Source organism: Papio anubis, chromosome X (genome assembly GCF_008728515.1).
Source record: "Papio anubis isolate 15944 chromosome X, Panubis1.0, whole genome shotgun sequence".
In the NCBI taxonomy this organism is placed as follows: domain Eukaryota; kingdom Metazoa; phylum Chordata; class Mammalia; order Primates; family Cercopithecidae; genus Papio; species Papio anubis.
In genome coordinates, this window is record NC_044996.1 from 100,487,504 (window position 1) to 100,509,865 (window position 22,362).

The window sequence follows — 22,362 nt, forward strand, 5'->3', positions numbered from 1 at the left end:
AAAGAACCCAGTTGTAGAGCCTGACTACAAATTCCAGTTGTCATTTGCTACAGGAGATTCTGGGGAATTTATCCTCTCTATTTTAGTAACACTCAAAGAGCTGATAAAAGGATTAAAAGTAGAAAACTTCTGTAAGGCTTTATCTCAGTGTTCGGCACACAATAGGTACTTGTTTCTTTACCATCACAGGTAATAACAAAGCTCTAATTCTCTCAAGGTTCCCAATACTTTTGTCAAAATTTCTCCCATTAACAATTCAGTGCTCCATAACATTGCTCTGTTAATAATGTGTCCCAGAGTCATTAAAGTAAGGAATGTGTGTCAATTCTCAAATCTCTGATATACTCCCAGGAACACTTTCAAGTTTGGTACACACAAAGAAAGAAACTTGCTTAGCTTCTATCACAATAAAAAACTTTCACTACCACTTCAAGAACTTTGTTGAGATAAGAAAATGTGATGTGGGACAGAGTACTCACTTCGAATGCCTTCATTTTTCCTCTCCTGTAAAATACAGAGCCTTTAATATAGAGTTTAAAAATTTATATCCTAACATTTACCTATCCTAAGCACATAAATAAATATTCAACAAGTTTGGATAATCCATTCTAAACAAGGCGAATTCTAGGCTGAGTCTACTATCCTTAAAGCCTAAGGGTTTATAAAAGAACTTGTCTTCAATTCCTATTCTGCTCTTAGCTATGTGTACCAAATCATAATCACTGAAAACTAATCTTTCTGCTTCCCTATAACTAAAAAAGTCTGAACGCTACACTGAAGTCTCAGAAATTACTATAATCTGAAGGTATGAAATTTCAAAATCCTTTTTACTTAAGTCATATATAATTCTTATCTAGCAGATGGTTAGAGTATAAAAATACAATTTATTATAGTGCTTTATAATATCAGAGAAATACATAACATTACTGGGATACAATGGAATTCTTAATTTTACATTAAATGAATAAGAATATTGTAAATAAAGTTCTCATGATAATAGTGAGCGTATGATTTTTTAAAACTCTTAGGTTATTTATAAACCTTTCCTACTCCTCTGAGACCTTCATATGGCTGATTAACATTAAATTTATAAGCAACTATATTTTCATGGTAAAAAGGATTCAAGATATAAACACAAATTGTCTTTAATGATATAAACAAAAAAGATGCCAACACTGTTTACTTCCTCTTATCACCCTTCATGCCACTGCCTTGATCATCAATTGCCTATCTTCTACTTGTCATAAAACTAAGGAACACACCAAAATTAATATTATACATAATGCTGATCATCATGAAATATAAAATCAGGTAAAACCCAGAATGGTTGATTTTAAATTCAGGTACTCATATACTCAGGGTAATCACAAATTCTTAATTTCCCCATAAAGCTGCCATGCACCTACCAAACTAACGTTGGTGGTCAACGATGCTGACAGAGCCAAACATCAAATGAGATGAAAATGAGCAAAAAGGCAGAAGAAAGTTGCCAAGAACTCTGTATTACCACTTCATAGTGAAACTTTATGAATTTATTCGAAGTATCTGAGGTAATTCTAATATCAGATATAGCCAAATATCTAACACACTTTTTAAAGAACATTTAAAGGAAAATAAACAACTTGAGATAATTTCCAATACTCCTAACTCATACAATAATCTAGAATAAAACACAGAAATTTTTATATTTTTACCCAAAAGGCTAACGATAACAGAAGATATATAATTACTGTTTAGATTCAGAACGATGTTCAGATAAACTTCCATAAAGCAAAAATATCTCCAGTCAATAGGATTATTTTTATTTCTTGCTTTTTAAATTTTAAATGTATACAAATAAAATCATCCCTGTACAGTATCTTCATACACAACTGCAGAGAAGGAGGACTGGAATATAAAACAGGTGCTAAAAAAAGAAAGTCTAGGGACACATGTTCTCAGGATCTCCTGAGGGCTGTGTCACAGCAAAAAAAAGTCTATATAGTTGTCCCACACAGAATCTTCCTTGTATTTTGTTCATTTTACTTTTCTATATTTTTGAGATTTTTTCATAATTAACCTATATTATTTCTATTCTTATAAAAATCATTAAAAGGACCAGGCGCGGTGGCTTACGCCTGTAATCCCAGCACTTTGGGAGGCTGAGGCAGGCGGATCACGAGGTCAGGAGATCGAGACCATCCTGGCTATCACGGTGAAACCCTGTCTCTACTAAAAACACAAAAAAATAAGCCGGGCATGGTGGTGGGCGCCTGTAGTCCCAGCTACTCAGGAGGCTGAGGCAAGAGAATTGCTTGAACCTGGGAGGCAGAGGTTGCAGTGAGGTGAGATCGCACCACTGCACTCCAACCATGGGCGACAGAGCTAGACTCAGTCTCCAAACAAACAAACAAAAAAAAAATCATTAAAGAATGATTACACTTTCCCCCGGGACTCATCCCATACCTTTAGTGTAAGGATAGTCAGAAATTTGAAAGAAAATCATTTGTGGTTGCATCAGCAATCAACAGAGCAATTTCTGCAATGATACAAATACCCTATGATCTGTGCTGTCCAATACAGTAGTCACTAGACACATGTGGTTACTGAGCACTTTGAAACATGGTTAGGGCAAGTGGACAAGTCAATTTTTAAATTGTTTCATTTTAATATTTAAATTTAAATAAACATGTGGCTAATGGCTACCATACTGGACAGTATAGACCTCGATAATTCTTAAAGCCTAAAAACAACTTAATATTCAATCCATATACTAAATATTAGGAAAGCAAAATTTCTTATGTTTATAAATGAAAAGCCTATAAAAATAATAAAATTGCAGCAAGGAGGATAAAAGCAATACCCTCCACAAAAATCACTGTTACATCCTCTAATTGTTTATCGCTGGTGGATTGCACATCCATAATCCTTACCACCTTACTAGGAAAAAAAAAAAAAAAAAAACACTGAAAAGGTAAATAAATAAACTAAGATCCTCCCAGCTACGTAGAAAGCTTGGGTGTGTTTTTTATTTCCATCATAGTGCCATATTCCACAACATTCAATATAACTTGTGCGTGGTATCTGCTTCACTGTTATTATTTTAAAAACCAGCTATCCCAGAAAAGTAACGTTACCATTACCCTGTTATTTCTAAACCTTGACAGATGAAGTTTTGAGCTTGTGAACACAGACATGTAACTAATTTAATTTTTTTAATGTGCAGTATTAATCTTTTATGATGAACTTGGTCAGTGCCTTGCTAAAATAGGACACTGTCAATATTTTAGAATTGTTAAATATATGCAACATTTAAACTTTTTTTTTCCAATTTAAAAGATTAACTACAGTAGCTGAGTGACTACAAATGATAGAGAAAATATAGATTTTAATACCCCAATGGTTTTAAATGAAGTGAAATTTTTAGGCTGAATATAATAAAAACAAATATGCAGTCCTGCCCATAATTTTAATTTTTAATTTTTTGGGATGGAGTTTCGCTCTTGTTGCCCAGGCTAGAATGCAATGGCGTGGTCTCAGCTCACTGCAACCTCAGCCTCCTGCGTTCAAGCAATTCTCCTGCCTCAGCCTCCCAGGTAGCTGGAATAATAGGCACCCACCACCATGCCCGGCTAATTTTTGCATTTTTAGTAGAGATGGGGTTTCACCATGTTGGCCAGGCTGGTCTTGAACTCCTGACCTCAGGTGGTCCGCCCACTTTGGCCTCCTTAAGTAGTGGGATTACAGGTGTGAGCCACCACGCCCGACCCTGCCCATAATTTTTAAAAGTCAACCATACACATACACAGTGGTTGAGCATCCAGCAACCAGCAGACTCCTTAAAACAGATTAAGGGATTTAAGCAGACAACAGGTCAATGTATCATCCGTGAAATATGGTTATTTGGTCAGGCATGATGGCTCACGCCTATAATCCCAGCACGCCTATAATCCCAGCACAAGGCAGGAGGAGTCCATGAGCCCAGGAGTTTGAGACCAGCCTGGGCAACATAGCGAGGCCTCGTCTCTATAAAAATTTAAAAAAATTAGCCAGGCATGGTGTGGTGCATGCCTATGATCCCAGCTACGTGGGAAGCTTGAGGCGGGAAGATGACTTGGGTCTGGGAAGTTGAGGCTACAGTGAGCCATGATTGCGCCACTACATTCCAGCCTGGACGACAGAGCAAGACCCTGTCGAAGGAAAAGGAAAAGGAAGAGGAAAAGGAAAAGGAAAAAGAAAGAAATTTTAAAAGTATTCATGGCCCAAATTAATAAAGTATATTATACACATCAACAGGAATAATCAGCTCACCAAGGTCTAGTCTGATCAGATCTCCAGCATTATCAGTTCTGAATACCACATTTCAACAGGTGATAACGTAAAGAGGGCTACAAGTTTGATAAAGGATGTGGAAACTGTCATAAGAAAACTATCTTAACTAAGTTTAACTGAGGAGAATCAAACGGGATTGAAGCTTTACTTAAATATTTAAAAAGCAGTCACTTAGAAGAGAAGATTAATTGCACTCTGGGTAGTGCCAATGAATGAGTATAATTTATAAGCAAGTTTAATTCAGTTCATTCAGAAAGTAGGAAAAATTAAACACACCAAAAATTAAACGGGCCATCACTGGCTCATATCAATGCAAAGAATTAAAGCATATATTACTAAGCTATTTTAGTGGGGGTTAGAAAGGAGATACCATATTTTAGATACAATTCTGATTTGCATTTTTTTTTAATCCTTGGACTCTATAATTCTAAGTATAACCCTGTAAAATTTATACAATAAAAAATAAGAAAATTAAAAATTAAAAAAGAATTATGGTTTTTAGAAGCTTACAACTTTCTCAATAAAAGACCACTCAAGACAACACAGCTTTAAAATAAGACTATTTTAGGGAAAAAGAAAAACCCCTATATTAACCTAATGGGAATAAATATTTCAAACATTTTTATTAAAATCACTGAAATATTACCAGTTGTTTAATGGGTATAGTTTCAGTTTTACAAGATGAAAAGAGTTCCGGAGACTAACACTACTGAACAGTACCTTTGAAAAGGTTACTTACAATGGCAAATTGCATGTTATGTATATTTTGCACTAGTTTTTTTTTTTTTTTTTTTTTTTTAAGGTACTAAACTAGATAATACCTGTGAATAATTTAAAACACTTAGTATTATACCAGTCACTCATCAATGAGCACCTACTCCATCCTGGTCACTTTTATTGGCTGCTAGGTATCCAAAGTGAAGGTAAACTGGTTCCTGTCTCCTTTATTTTCCTCTATATCATTTTTTTCTCCTCAATCCTCTTTTCTAACCCATCTGCCTTCCTCAGTCCTCTTTCTTCCTTGGCTCCACCTTACTATCTTGGTCCTTAACTAAAGATACTTTCCCAAGAGTCACCTTTGTGCCCTATAAACTTCTGTTTACACAAGAGAAGGGGGTGGCGGGGAAGGGAATAAGAAGAAAGACATGGAAGAAGAAATCTTTTAACTCTAAACAACATACCAGACTTTTTCCACTTGGACATCCCAACATCATCTTAAATTTGCCAAATGAAAATTAAGTTTCTTGCACTGTTCAAAAATTCTCTCTTTAAGTTTCCTTTTCATTAACAGCACCTAGTCAAATCACTTCTTTATGCCTACACATCTAATTGATTACTGCTAAGTCTTCCCTAACACTTCTCCCATAACCATTCCCCTTTTTCTTTTTACCTATTATTTCCCCAAATTCCAATGAATGCCCGTACTACACCATTACTGCCACTTGTTGCTCCTTTACTGGTCTGTTTCTACAGCCGAACTCATACCCTAAACAAACAAAACCCACTCTTACAGCAATGCTATTTATTGTCATGCTTCCCAGCTTTTAAACTTCCAATTATTTCCTACTGCCTATAACAGTGAGTACTTGGCTCCAGTCCCAGCCTACACATCCATATTTTTTCTTTCCCTGTTCCCCAACACAAAGCCCACTCTACTCCAACCCCACATCAAACTCTCATCCCACTAACTTCCTACATTTTTAACAGCTTGTTATTCAGACACCCTAAAGAGGTGGCAAACTATGTAACTACAGCAGATCACCCCTGCTCCCTCTGACACAGATCAGTAAAAGAATTTGTTGCAGCAATCCAGACAATATCAAGAAAAGGTGTTTCTCTACTGCACCAGTACCATCACCACCACCCGCTTAGTTATTAGAGTGTTTTCTTACTCTACATTATGTATAAAGAGACATAATATCTAATGTATAATATTACTATTCTTCTGACCTGTTCCCAACAAATCCCTAAAAGTGTATGCATCATTAAACTTGATATCCTTTCCAGAAAGATGTGTCGTAAATCAGAAGGAAATTCTTCCTGTTTGTGGGTATTGGGCAATGCCTTTGCCTGGCTGCTTTTAAAACACCATAAATATGCTTAGGAATTTAAAAGGATTGAAACTACCTGAACCTAAACCATTTTTGAAACGTCAACACATTATACTTTTTTTTTTTTTTATGAGAGAAGAGTTACAATTAAAATAATCTTAAGTTGTTGGGTTTTTTTTTTTCTGTGTGTGGTTTTTTTTTTTTTTTTTTTTAAGGCAAGGTCTCACTCTGTCACCCAGGCTGGAGTGTAGTGGCACAATCACAGCTCACTGCAGCCTTGATCTCCCAGGCTTAGGTGATCCTCCCACTTCAAACCCCTCAGGTGGCTGGGACTACATGCACACGCCACTATGCCTGGCTAATTTTTGGACTTTTTGTAGAGACGGGGTTTCACCATGCTGGCCAGGCTGGTCTCAAATGATCCACCTGCCTTGGCCTCCCAAAGTGCTGGGATTACAGGCATAAAGTATTACTGATTCTTAATGACATACCTACTCCTGAACTTATATATCAAACGCAGACTTTTTCTTTTTAATTTCATTTACTATTTTTGAAAATTTATTTATCACCACTTCAAAAAGGCACATATAGCAAAAAGTCTCTCTCCTAGTCCTGACCCCAGCCACCCAGTTCCCTTTCCCAGGAGCAACAAAGGTTTAAAATTTCTAACATATTCAAGATTATATTGTAAAGAAAAAAAAAAGAGAGATTATATCGTGCAGATGTAAGCACATATACTTTCCCTACCTTACTAATATTTTTATAAACACTGTTTTGTAACTTGCTTCAGATTCTAGGTGTCTCAGATATCCTTTCTCCTCCCCTTTGTTAATAGAACCCCTAAATTTAATTAGGCACATTTTTACACAGACTGAAGGCTGAGATTCCCAGTCATCCTTGCAGGTGTGGCTTGGTGATTAAATTCTGACCAATGGAATATAAGGGAAAGACAGGCTCCACTTCAACCCCTCCTCTGCCTACTTGGGTAGAATCACCCAGATGGCAAGAACTTCAGTAACTCTCCTGGACTAAGAGGTAGATGCCATAGCTGAGAACGGCAGAGTAGGAAATGGAAGCCCATGTTCCTGGAACAGTAGAGTTCCAGTGCAGCCCAGAACTGACTGACTGTTGAGAATTCTTTAAGAGACAGATGTGTGTGTAACCCTCTTTCCTCGCTTAAGAACAAAAACAAACAAACAAAAAAAAACAAAGCTGGCTGCAATGGCTCACACCTATAATCCCAGCACTTTGGGAGGTTGAGGTGGGGGGATTACTGGAGACCAGCCTGGGCAACATAGGGAGACTCCCAACTCTACAAAAACATTTTTAAAAATTATGCTGGCATGATGGTACACATCTGTGGTCCCAGCTACTCAGGAGGCTGAAGTGGTAGGATCACTTGAGCCCAGGAGGTGGTGGCTGCGGTGAGCTGTGATCATGCCACTGCAGCCTGGGTAACAGAGTGAGACCCTGTCTCAAAACAAAACCAACAACAACAACAACAAAACAACTGCCTAATGAAATAATCATTAACACACACAAAAAGGATGGAGGGAAGAAAAAAAGAAAACCAGTTAATCGTCATCCATATCTAACATTTTAGAGATGATAAAGGAACTTATACATTTGTCACTCTACGCTGTCTCTCTCTTTCCTACTTTCAATTAATACACATCTTTTGTCAAAAGAGTCAGTAGAGGGGCCAGGCGTGGTGGCTCGCGCCTATAATCCCAGCACTTTGGGAGACTGAGGTGAGACCAACCAGGCCAACATGATGAAAACCTGCCTCTACTAAAAATACAAAACATTAGCTGGGCGTGGTGGCGGGCACCTGTAATTCCAGCTACTCAGGAGGCTGAGGCAGGAGACTCGCTTGAACCTGGGAGGCGGAGGTTGCAGTGAGCAGAGATCACGCCACTGCACTCCAGCCTGGGCAATGAGAGTAAAACTCCGTCTCAGAAAAAAAAAGAGTCGGTAGAATAAAAGTTACAGATGCCAGTCTCAATCCTAGATTTTTCAGTCTCTTTGGACCTACTCCTCTGCATTCATGGGATGTGGTGAATGCTAATGAGTAAACAAGCATCATTCCACATTCAAGAAACCATCACTGGCACCTGAAGAATCATTCTTTTTCAAATAAACTATTTAAAACACTTTGCTATCGCAAAATACTCTCCAAGAATTACACTACTGAAATCAAACTAGACAACTTAGTAAAGTGCTGATAGCTAATATTTGAGCTCTTGATATGTACCAAGCACTATTCTAAGCAACTTACATATACTTATTCTTTAATCCTCACAATCACTATGAAATGGGGCCTATTACAGTAATTATCCCTACTTCACTGACAGGAAAACTGAGGCCCAAGTAAATCCTGTGTTCATGGTCACAAAGCTACAAATTAGCAAAGGGTGGATTCAAACAGTATGGCTTCACAGCCTCTGAGCAGTAAGGTAGTTGACTCAGGTCATGCCCAGGGACCTAAAGTCAAGTGCAAAAACGACCCTCTCCATAATCAGCTTTCTGTCCTACACACTAGCTCCTCCTCCCCACCAACTCCACACCAAGCAGAAAAGCAACATATAAAATTTCAACTCCCAGCTCTCAGAAACCATTCCAAGACTTAGCCTCAGTTCTCACCCCTCTTTATTTTAAATCATTATAAAAAGCAATAATCACTATTACAAAAAATAAAAAAAAACCAGACATAAACACATCCAAAAGTAACCCAACCAAAAAAAAACTAAGTTCCCATATTCAAAAGACACCTGTGACAGAAAAATAAAACACTACTACAGATATACATATGTATATGTATAAAATAATATACCAGTTCAGACTAAGTGTGGTGTGTATCTGGAAAATGATAAACAGCTTTATCCTACTTTTTTGCAGCTTCGGAATGACAACTCCTTAGTTTACCTTGTGTTGTTGATTTTTCTCTCTTTAATATTTTTGGCAAATGTTAGGAATAACGCTCAAAATCCTAAGGAAATTGAACACTCGAACAAAGGATTCTTAGCAAAGCAATTTTACTTCTGCACAGAGGGGTGCCTCCCTGGCCAGACGCCATGAGAGCACACCTGAACAAAGGGGCAAGAGAGTCTTTATTCCTGATGCAAGTCCTGCCCCTGTACCCTTTCCTCACTGGCCGGGGTCAGATTGTACAATCTAAACTAATCCCAGTTAGCTAAACATTTGAATTTTTTTAGATAAGGTGGGCACGTAAAAGAAAGTGGAGAGGAAAGGGGAAGGGGTGTCTGTAATGAGCTAGAAAGTCCTCTTTCCGAATAAGGAAAGGAATGTGAGCTGGTACTGATAACACCTGGTGCTGTGGAGTGCCGGGGCATCTAACAAAGGCAAAAAGGAAAAAAAAAAGGAGAAAAAGGAAAAAAGGGGAAGGGAGGGTACTATGAATTAAAGAATAAAAGACTGATCAGATTATTTGGAGAGAAACTTCATCATATTCCGAAGAAATGACAAATACAGCTGCAACAAAGCAAACTAAGCTGTACTGTCTCAACAGTCAACAAGTTGCTGGTTTACTACTAACTCCAAAACTTTTATCTTAGATGCATGCAACCACATGAATTAATGGATTCTATATTCACACACACAGACACACACACACAAACACACACTCACACCCAGGGTATACATTAAATAAAAAGAAGCTGTATTGACACAACAGCTAAGTTATTTTCCAAGTATTTTTGTAGCATCCTAAATGTAACATTGTAAAGATGGAATATATTCAAGTACATTATAAAGTCTCCTTACTCAAATTAAGAATACAAATTAAGCCTTAAATGATCTTTAAAAAACTGTATATTTTAAAATTGGGGGCCAAGGACAGTATGAGAGATAATTTCAGTTCAGAATGATCCTGTGATTTTCCATATAAAAAAGTTAGCGAGGCCGGGCACGGTGGCTCACGCCTGTAATCCCAGCACTTTGGGAGGCCGAGGCAGGTGGATCACGATGTCAGGAGTTCGAGACCAGCCTGGCCAATATGGTGAAACCCCGTCTCTACCAAAAATACAAAAATTAGCAGGGCGTGGTGGCACGCGCCTGTAGTCCCAGCTACTCGAAGGCAGAGGCAGAAGAATCGCTTGAACCTGGGAGGCGGAGCTTGCAGCGAGATGCACCACTGCACTCCAGCCTAGGTGACAGAGCAAGACTCCGTCTCAAAATAAAAAAAAAAGGTTGGCATTATAACCCTTTATTTTTAAATTTAATTTGCTTGTGCTACTCCCACGGGGTCTATTATTTACCTAGAGGTTTGGTCTATTATTTACCTAGAGATTGACAGAAACAGTCTTACAGTAATCATTATGCCTGTCATTTAAGCTGTACACATTTAACTCAGAATTCCAAAGATACATGTATAAAGAAAGCCTGCCTGGAGCAAAATTATGTAGACCATATCTTTATGAAAGTAAAAGACTACATTATTCTGCTTGCTGTACCCTGGTCAAATATGTAGTTCAAATTAATATCTTTGGTAGCAAAGTATGCATTCCTTTGCCTTACGCACATTTTTAAATAAATGCACATAAAAAGGAAGCAGCCAGTACTTCAGATTGCATGAAAAGGTGGAAGAGATAGAGTTTATGAGCATGAGCTCCACCGAAAATATGCCTTGAATTCCACAACTTCTAATATGTAGGCACTTAGATTTATTTCTTGAACATATGAAAAACCTTAAATCTAGAGAAACTGCAACATGATAAAGGATCCTCCCCCAAAATAAGTGCCTTAAAATAAAAAATTAAAAAAAGCTTTTTAATAGGCCCAAATATACCCTTTCAGACTTTTCACTATGCATGTATGCAAAGAGTAAAAATCTCTTTTGAAAGGTCTCACTTTGTCACTGAGGCTAGGGTGCAGAGGTGCGCCATCATGTTCACTGCAGCCTGGACCTCCCAGGCTCAAGCGATCCTACTGCCTCAGCCACCCAAGTAGCTGGAACTACAGGCACACACCACCACGCCCGGCCAATTTTTGTATTTTTTTGTAGAGACAAGGTTTCGCCACGTTGAACAAGCTGGTCTCCCAAACTCCCGAACTCAAGTGATCTAGCTGCCTCGGCCTGCCACAGTGCTAGGATTACAGAAGTGAGCCACCGCACCCAGCCTAGTACAAATCTTTACATGCAATTTTATAAAGTTTTATAAAATTTGTATTTGATTCAATATATTGTTTATCATGTCAAAACACATAGATCTCAAAATTAACATCTGCATAGCATTTTACTGAACAGTTAAACTATAATTTGTTTCTATTGAAGAGTATCTGACTGTTAACCAAGTTTTTGCTATTATTAGGGTAAGTTCCTCGCAGTCAAATTAAAAGCACAATTTAAGCTTCTGATAAGCCAACCAGCAAAGCTGAACCAATATAACCTTCCACTAGCAGTGCTTATTTCAAGTTTTTTTCATTACTTTTTCCCTAATATTTACCAGCTAAGTTTATTACTTCTTTAATGAATTATCAGCTTGTCCATACATCGTGCACAGTTCTCGGTATACTACATCATAGTTCTTTTCCTAAATGATCTGTCAGGTGCCATTTATATATGAAGGATTTCTATATATAATGTTACAGAATATTTTTTCCCAGATTGCATTTACCTTTGACTTCTTTACAGAGTTTTTGATGTAAAAGTTTCCCTATTTTCTCAAAATCACCCACCATTTCCTTTACAGTACATAGGTTCAGTTCAGAATTAGAAAATCCCAGAACCTGACCCGATGTAAACACTTACCAATATTTTCTTCTACTGTAAAATAAGCACCTAATTGCATTTTTCTTCCCTGTGCAATGTTGTACTGGCCAGGTATGAGTCAAGATCTTTAATTTCCCCCTTCTCTCATGAACTAAAAAACTTAACCATGCACACACAGCTCTGTTTCTGGAATTTATATTCTACAACCAAAGTTCTTCAACAAATATACTGGTAATGGGTAATAGGAGTGGCAAGACAGGGAGAGCTTTTAACCACTAGAGCATTGGCTGGCATAAAACAGCCAGGATACCAGGGCAGCCAAAGTCTTTCAAACAGAGCCCTTGTATACGTACCAATCTTAAGAGCCCTCAAGAAATTCTCTCAGTAATTGGTACTATCAATTTTCCATGTAAGCCATAAAATGAAGAGTCGGAAAGGGTTTCCACTTCAGGACAACCACTGAAACCTTGTGCTGAAAACTAAAGATGTCAGATAAAACACAATGGCAGGCAACCAACACAAAGTTCTTAAGTTCAAAGTTCTTAAGTCCTACAAAGAATGGACTTTGGGGGCGGTCAGGGGAACCAGAACTAAGAGAACTGGAGACAGAATATCAATGTGACTTTTTGTATGACATTCTGAAAGCCTGTTGAATCTTAGTGTTGGGTTTAGGGGCCTCATTTGGGGGACAGAACACAAGGACTGAAAGCCACCTAAGAGTCAAATAAGACACCCCCTCAGAACACTGAGCGCCTCAATGAGCGAACACATTCAATCTAAGTAAAAACTAAAATGCAATGATAAAACAATTTTTAAATGTTATTTTAAAACTGTTCTTAAAGGACAAAGAAAACTGCCAATCCATGATGGCAATCAGTGGAAAAGAAAATCTGAGTATTGGCCGGGCGCGGTGGCTCACGCCTGTAATCCCAGCACTTTAGGAGGCCGGGGTGGGCGGATCATGAGGTCAGGAGATCGAGACCATCCTGGTTAACACGGTGAAACCCCGTCTCTACTAAAAATACAAAAAATTAACCAGACATGGTGGCCCGCGCCTGTAACCCCAGCTACTCAGGCGGCTGAGGCAGGAGAACGGCGTGAACCCCGGAGGTGGAGCTTGCAGTGAGCCAACATCATGCCACTGCACTCCAGCCCGGGCGACAGAGCGAAACTCATCAAAAAAAAAAAAAGAGAGAGAGAGAGAAAGATAATCTGAGGATTTACAACCATAAGCCTGAATTCATCTGACCTGGGTAGAACACAAACTTCAGATTACAATTTAACTGGCCGGGCGCGGTGGCTCAAGCCTGTAATCCCAGCACTTTGGGAGGCCGAGATGGGCGGATCACGAAGTCAGGAGATCGAGACCATGCTGGCTAACACGGTGAAACCCCGTCTCTACTAAAAAATACAAAAAATTAGCCGGGCGAGGTGGCGGGCGCCTGTGGTCCCAGCTACTCGGGAGGCTGAGGCGGGAGAATGGTGTGAACCCAGGAGGCGGAGCTTGCAGTGAGCTGAGATCCGGCCACTGCACTCCAGCCTGGGCGACAGAGCGAGACTCCGTCTCAAAAAAAAAAAAAAAAAAAAAAAAAGATTACAATTTAACTATAGATAGTCTTCAACTAATAACAATCCAAAGTATAGGCCAAAATCAAACACAGTACTATCACATTCCTGGCCTAAAAGAAATCCTACAGTTCCCCCCGCCCCCCAAAAAAAGTCTTTATATTCAAAAGCTCACTATACCTGGTGGGGAGATGGAGGGTAAGGGCAGAGCAAAGAAGGTAATCCATATGTAGATATATTTAAATGAATATTATTTAATGCAATATTTTAATCACAACAAATATGCTAAGAAAAAGACTTTCAACAAAATTTTTAAATCCAGATCTATGCAATTTAGACACACCTAAAATATAACATAGAAAGATTTAAAGAAAAAAGACAGAAAAATACTACAAACATAAAAGAAAGTTAGCATTGTACCAGATACCATGAGTCACAATATAGATACAGAAATCAAGAAAGCTGGTGCATGAATACATATATTTAGCAATAGAGCGCTCAGAAACAGAACTTGCATGTGTGGAAAATCGTAACGCAACTGGCAAACAATAACCTAACAAAAAAGTGGTGGCAAGCCTGCAAGTTATTTCTAACAGGAGAAAAAAAAACACAAAAAATAAAGTGGACTCCTGTATCTACATATAAAAAAACCTATTAAAGGCCCTAACGTGAAACTATATAAATCCTTAAGAAGAAAACACAGAAAAATGGCTCTGACATCAGGATAGCATGGGATTTCTTTAAAATTAGACAAAAAGTACAAGTCATTAAAAAAAGGCTGATAGATTAATTCAACTACGTCAATGCTCAGAACTTATGTTTATAAAAAAAAAATAAGTATAAAGGCAAGCCACGACTGAGAAAATATACTTTCAACACGTGTAGCGACAAAGGATTCATATTTAGAATATATAAAGAACTCCTAAAAATCAAATTTGTTTCTAAAAATACTAATGAGGAAAATCTGGGCCAGGTGCAGTGGCTCAAACCTGTAATCCCAACACTCTGGGAGACTGAGGCGGGCAGTTCACTTGAGGTCAGGAATTCAAGACCAGCCTGGTCAACATGGTGAAACCCTATCTCTACTAAAAATACAAAAATTAGCCAGGCATGGTGGTGTGCACCTGTAATCCCAGCTACTCGGGAGACTGAGGCAGGATAATCACTTGGGAGGCAGAGGTTGCAATGAGCCAAGATCGCGCCACTGCACTCCAGCCTGGGCAACAGAGCAAGACTTCATCTCAAAAGAAAGAAAAGAAAATCTGATCTGCCACTGTGATCCACAAATAGCAAGAATGAATAACAAAGCAAAACACAAATGCTTCACTGATTAATAAAAGATCAAAGGACAAATAGTTGCATTACACATTCAGATACTCCATAAGGGCCCATGTCTATTTAAACCACTAGGTGGTAGCCCTGCTCCAGTCTATCACAGCTATAAATTTTTCCAATATGACTAGGAAGGTTTTTCCTTTAGGAAGTGAAAGGGTAAAGGTAATAAAGTAGTGGGCAAATTTAAGTATCTCTCATTATTAGTGGCTGTTTTAACAATGTGCTCCACTAACTTGAAAAAGCTCATCTGAAAAACCAGTTCTAAAATCATATATTGCCAAAAATCCGAATTTAAAGGAAAACTGTCATAACTACTCATAATTTGTAACACTAAATACTCAAAGACTTTCATATAAAATATGAAATTTGACCATCCAAAATACCATTTCAACGTAGCTTGAATCTCTAAGCTCGTATTCAAATTTTTTATTTTAAACCAGTGAAATAAATACCAACCCACTAGCGTCAGAAGAAACCTTAAACCCAACATTCTCCACACAAGGCATACATTTGAATTACTGAAGTGATATTCTTGGCATCTCAATCTTCCACTCTATAAGGCATTATAAGATTAAAAACTCTTAAGTCTTTGGACTTCTGCTTCAGGCCAAGATGCAGTAAAAGGGACCAAATTTACTCCTGAATATAACAATTAAATAACTAAACAAAGAATTTTAGACACTGAATATCAGAACACATGACAGTAAACAGAAAATAATGAATGTGAGCTCTAAAATTACCCCAAGCTTACTGCCTAAAGAAACTTTTCAGGCTATATAGCACATGTATGGGAAAACTTCTTGGAGAAATCAATACAAGCTGAAATAAAATGGAACAATACCCTTATAGTTAATAAATGGGAGGGGAAGGCGGCTCTATCAACCTACAATCCTATTTTTTTTTTTTCTAAATGTCAACTGGCACCATACAACCTACAATTCTATACCCAGCAAAAATATCTTCCATAAATAAAGATGAAAGTATACTTTTTCAGATATACAAAAGCTTAAAGAATTAATCACCAGAAAACCTAGTCTAAGAAATGTTAAAAGAAATTCTCAGGCAGAAAGAAAATTATACCACATGGAAATCTTGATCTATACAACAAAATAAAGAGTACCTGAAATAGTAGCTCATGGGTAATTAATTATAAGACATTTTTCTCAATTTTTAAAATCTCCTTAAAACACAACTGACCCAAGAAATCTATCCCCAAATACCCTCCTGTAACTAGTAACTGAGTTTAGCAAGGACATATGCTACAAAGTCAACATACAAAGATAAATTACATTTCTATAAACTAACAATGAACAACTGGAAGCAAAATTTTTTATCACTTACAATAACTCCAAAAATATGAAATATATAACAAAATATGTACAGCAGAATCTGTATATGCTAGAAGAACTACAAAGCCCTGGTGAAAAGAGTCAAAGAAGTCCTAAATAGTCCTAAATAAGTGCAGAGAGATACTGTGGTTCATGAAATTGGGAGACCCAATAGCATTAAGATAAGAAGTATCCCAAGTGATGTACAGATTTAATGAAATTTCAATCAAAATTCCGCAGGATTTTTTTGTAGATACAGAAGACTGTAAAATGTATATGGAAAAGCAAAGAAACTAGAATAAGCAAAACAATTTTGAAAAATGATAGGGTTAGAGAATTCACATGTCCTAACAGAGTTTCGCTTGGTTGCCCAGGCTGGAGTGTAGTGGTGCAACTTCGGCTCACTGCAACCTCCGCCTCTGGGGTTCAACCGATCCTCCTGCCTTAGCCTCCCGAGTAGCTGGAATTACAGGCGCCCACCACCACGCCTGGCTAATTTTTGTATTTTTAGAAGAAATGGGGTTTCACCATGTTGGCCAGGCTGGTCTCGAACTCCTGACCTCAAGTGATGCACCTGTCTCTGCCTCTCAAAGCGCTGGGATTACAGGTGTGAGCCACTGTGCCTGGTCCACATGTCCTAACTTTAAGACCTATTGTAAAGCTACAAAAATCAATTAAAACCATAAAGAGGTACCACTACATTATCTATATGAATAGTTAAAATTTTCAAAAAGTGACAATACCAAGTGTTAATGAGGATGCAGAACAAGTGGAACTCTTATACACTGCTGGTGAGAATGCAAAATATTACAATCACTCCAGAACACAGATTGGCAGTTAAATAGAAAGTTAAACATACATTTACCACATGACTCAGTAATCCCACTCCTAAATATATAACCTAGAGAAGTTAAAAGTTATGCTCATACCAAAACCTATAAATATTTATAGCAGTTTTATTCATAATCACTGAAAACTGGAAATAACCCAAATAATCCTTCAATGAATAAATGGATAAACAAACTGTGGTACATCCATACGATGGAATACTATTTAACAACAAAAAGGAATGAACTACTGACGTAACACATGGGTCAATCTCCAACACATTATGCTGAGTGAATGAAGCCAGTCTCAAAAGATCACATAGTATATGCATTTGTCTAAACACATCAAATACATAAAATGAGTGAAATTACACACAGGCATCCCTCATTTTACTGCATTTCACTTTACTGCAAATTTTTGCAAATTGAAGGTTTGTGGCAAGTCTATCAGCGCCAGTTTTCCAATAGCATGTGCTTAACAATATTTTATTGCTAAAAAACGTGTCAGCATTTTTAAGCAACAAAATACTATTTTTCAATTAAGGTATACACATTTTTTTAGATATGTTATTACACACTTAAGAGACTACAGTATAGTGTAAACATAACTTTTATATGCACCAAGAGATCAAAAAAATTGTATGACTCACTTTACTGCGATATTTGCTTTCTTAGTGGTCTGGAACCAAACCAAACTCCCAATATCTCCAAGGTATGCCGGTGTATGTAAATTATACACTAGAAAGTGTTTTATTTTTTAAAAGGAGACTGTTTAAAGTAAAAAAAATAGTAACAATGTGTTATGAGGTTTACAACACACACCGATGTAAAACGTATGACAACACAAAAGACCACAATGAGAGAAATGAAGTATACTCTTGTAAGGTCCATTCCACACATGACATAGTATAAATATTATTTGAAGATAGACTGTGGCAAGTTAAAAGTTGAAATTAAAGAAAATACTAGAACTGAGAAGTATAATATTCATGGTGAATATACAATAGTCAGTTATATTCCAATATACTAGTAATGAACAATTGGAATTTGAAATTAAAAAAAAAAAAATTTACAGTAACATCTGCCCCGACCCTCGGAAGAAAGGAGTACTTAGGTATAAATCTAGCAAAATATGTGCAGGATCTACATGTGGAAAACTCATTGTTAATATCAATCCCCCCTAATTTTTATGTATATGTTCTTATAGAGACATATAAAGGCTATCATAATCAAAATCTCAGTGAGCCTTTTTGTATATATCAGCAAGCAGAAAGGCAAAGGAACTAGAATAGCCAAAACAATTATGAAAAAGAACAAAGCCAGAGAATATATATTACCCAATTTCAAGACTTAATACAGTAAGCTATAACAATCAAGGCAGTATGGTATTCGTGAAAAGACAAACATACAGATCAACAGAAGATACAGATCAACAGAAGACAGAGAACCCAGAAACTGACCCTCAGAAATACAGCCAACTGGTTTTTGACAATGTGCAAAGACAATTTCTTTAAAAAAAAAAAAAAAAAAAAAAAAAGGCCAGGCACGATGGCTCACACCTGAAATCCCAGCACTTTGGGAGGCCAATGCAGGTGCATCACGAGGTCAAGAGATGGACACCATCCTGGCCAACATGGTGAAACCTCGTCTCTACTAAAAATACAAAAATTAGCCGGGCGTGGTGTCGCACGCCTGCAATCCCAGCTACTCGGGAGGCTGAGGCAGGAAAATGGCGTGAACCCGGGAGGCGGAGCTTGCAGGGAGGCGGAGCTTGCAGTGAGCCGGAGCTTGCAGTGAGCCGAGATCACGCCACTGCACTCCAGCCTGGGCCAGAGCGAGACTCCGTCTCAAAAAGAATATATTTTCAGATATATAAACACAGCAGACTCACATGCAGAAAAGACGTATCTCAAAAGGTCAGTGATACAGGAAGAAACGGCAAGCAAAAAGCGGGGATGGGGGGTGTGTTAAATACATGGGTAACAACATTAAAGATAACTTGTGTTTAAAACTGGTACAGAATTGCCAGGCACAGTGGCTCACGCCTGTAATCCCAGCACTTGAGGCCGAGGCGGGCGGATCACAAGGTCAGGAGGTGGCGATCATCCTGGCTAACACGGTGAAACCCCGTCTCTACTAAAAATACAAAAACAATTAGCTGGGCATGGTGGCAGGCATCTGTAGTCCCAGCTACTCAGGAGGCTGGGGCAGGAGAATGGCGTGAACCCGGGAGGCGGAGCTTGCAGTGAGCCAAGAGATCGTGCCACTGCACTCCAGCCTGGGCAACAGAGTGAGACTGTCTAAAAAAAAAAAAAAAACCTGGTACAGAATTCATATATACAACAATGATGGAAGAGGGGAGGGGTAAAGGCTCTAAGAATCTTGTATTGCCTAGGAAAAGGGCAGAAGTACCAACTAGACTTTGATAAGCCAAAAATACATGCTGTAATCCCTAAGGCAGCTGTTCTCAAAGTATGATTCACAGACAACTGGGGTCTCCAAAACCCTTTCAAGAGGTCTGCTAGGTCAAAACTATTTTCATTAATATTAAGATGTTATTTGAACTGATACAAAAGCAATGGTGAGCAAAACTGCTGGCATCTCAGCAAAAATCAAACAGAGCTAAACACTACAGTAATCATGATATTCTTCACCACCACTCATTTTTTTTTTTAAAGAAAATGCCAGTTTCATTTAAGAATATCCTCAACAAAACAGTAAAAAAGTTATTTTATTAAATGAAGTCTTGAGTACATGTTGAGTACCCTTGAGTACATGTTGTTTATTTTTTTTTTATTTGAGACAGAGTCTCACTCTTATTGCCCAGGCTGGAGTGCAGCAGCATAATCTCAGCTTACCGCAACCTCTCCGCCTCCCGGATTCAAGCGATTCTCCTCCCCCAGCCTCCCGAGTAGCCGGGATTACAGGCATATGCCACCACGCCTGGCTAATTTTTGTATTTTTAGTAGAGACGGGGTTTCTCCATGTTGGTCAGGCTGGTCTCCAACTCCTGACCTCAGGTGATCCGCCCACCTCGGCCTCCCAAAGTGCTGGGATTACAGCCATGAGCCACCGTACCTTGCCGAGTACATGTTGTATTAATAAGCTGTGTAACAGAATGGGAACTTAAAAGCATTTTTGTGCAATGATTAGTTAATTAAGTGAGCTGGCCTCTTTTTTCATGGAGCATCATTTTGACTCGAAAGAATGACAAAATACGTCTATCCAGATTTGGGTAGTTAGAAGATATATTCTCAAAAATGGGTGTAATGAGCCTATCACTTAAAGAAAAGCAAATAATATTTACTGCCAATGATCAAATTAGAGATATGAAGCAAAAATCAGAATTTTGGAAAACTTCAACCAACCACTACTGTGAGCTTGACAGCTTCCCAAAACTTAAAGTTTTTTCTGATGAGATTGGTGGTGATATCAATGAATGTAATTTTTTGATAATGTATAATTGTGTTGACATCAGCCAGGCATGGTGGCTCATGCCTGTAATCTCAGCACTTTGGGAGGCTGAGGCGGACGAACCACTTGAGGTCAGGAGTTCAAGATCAGCCTGGCCAACATGGTGAAAATCTCGTCTCTACTTAAAATACAAAAATTGGCCGGGCATGGTGGTGCACACCTGTAATCCCAGCTACCAGGGAGGCTGAGGCACTAGAATTGCTTGAACCCAGGAAGCAGAGCTTGCAGTGAGCTGAGATCATGCCACTGCCCTCCAGCCTGGGCAACAGAGTGAGACTCCATCTCAAAACAAACAAACAAAAAAATTTTGTTGACATCAGTAATAACTGATAGTATAGGCATACTTTGGGGATAACTGGAGACCACCCCAATAGAATTATCACAACAAAGCGAGTCACATGAATTTTCTGGTTTCCCAGTGCATACAAAAGTTATGTTAACAATACTCAACAGTCTATTACACATGCAATAGCATTTAGTCAAAGAAAACGCATATACCTAATTTAAAAATCATCTGAGCCTTCAGCAAGTTGTAATCTTTTTTGCTGATGGAGGGTCCTGACTCAATATCGGTGGCTGCTAACTGATCATGGTTGCTGAAGGTCAGGGTGGCTGTAGCAGTTTCTTAGGACAACAATGAAGTTTGCCTCATGGATTGACTCCTCCTTTCATGAAAGGTTTCTTGGTAGCATGTGATGCTGTTTGAAAGCATATTACTCATGGTAGAACTTCTTTCAAAACTGGAGTCAGTTCTCTCAAACCCTGCCACTAATCTGTTAACTAAGTTTACATAATATCCTAAACCCTTTGTTGTCATTTCCACAATGTTCACAGCATCTTCACCAGGAGTGAGTTCTACCTCAAGAAACCACCTTCTTTGCTCATCCATAAGAAGCAACTCCTCCATTCAAGTTTTATCATGAGATGGCAGCAATTCAATCACATCTTCAGGCTTCACTTATAATTTTGATTCTTTTGCTATTTCTACCACATCTGCATTTACTACTTCTGCTCAAGTCTAGAACTCTTCAAAGTCATCCATGAGGGTTGAAATCAACTTCTCCCAAACTCCTGCTAATGGGGGTATTTTAATCTCATCCCATGAATCACAAGTGTTCTCAATGGCATTGAGAATGGTGAATCCTTCCCAGAAGGTTTTTTATTTACTTTGCCCTGATCCATGAGCGGAATCACTATCTATGGCAGTCATATAGCCTTACAAAATGTATCACTTACATAATAAGACTTGAAAGTCAAAATTAGTCCTTGATCTATGGGTTGCATAATGGATGGTGTGCTAGCAGGCATGAAAACAACATTCATCTCCTTATGTAACTCCACCAGAGCTCTTGGGAAACAAGTGCATTGTCAATAAGCAGTAATATTTTGAAAAGAATTTTTCTGAGCAGTAGGTATCAACAGTGGACTAATATTCAGTAAACTATGCTGTAAACAGATGTGCGGTAATCTAGGCTTTGCTGTTTCACTTATAAAGTATAGGTAGAGTAGATAATTCAAAAAGGTCCCTAGGATTTTCTGAATGGTAAATGAGCAATTGCTTCAACCTAAAATCACCAGCGGCATTAGCTCCTAACAAAAGAGTCAGGCTGTCCCTTTAAGTTTTGAAGCTAAGCCTTCACTTTTCCTCTAGCTATCAAAGTCCTACATGGCATCTTCTTCCAATAGAAGGCTGTTTCATATAGATGGAAAATCTGTTTAGCGCAGTGTAGATCATTGAT

The 22,362-nt window shown here is 38.2% G+C and overlaps 1 protein-coding gene across 24 annotated transcripts in view; it reads right to left on the bottom strand.

Annotated features, from left to right (window-relative positions):
• The window catches only part of KDM6A (lysine demethylase 6A), a 231,800-nt gene that overhangs the window by 147,114 nt on the left and 62,324 nt on the right, over positions 1-22,362 (bottom strand). The window lies entirely within an intron of this gene.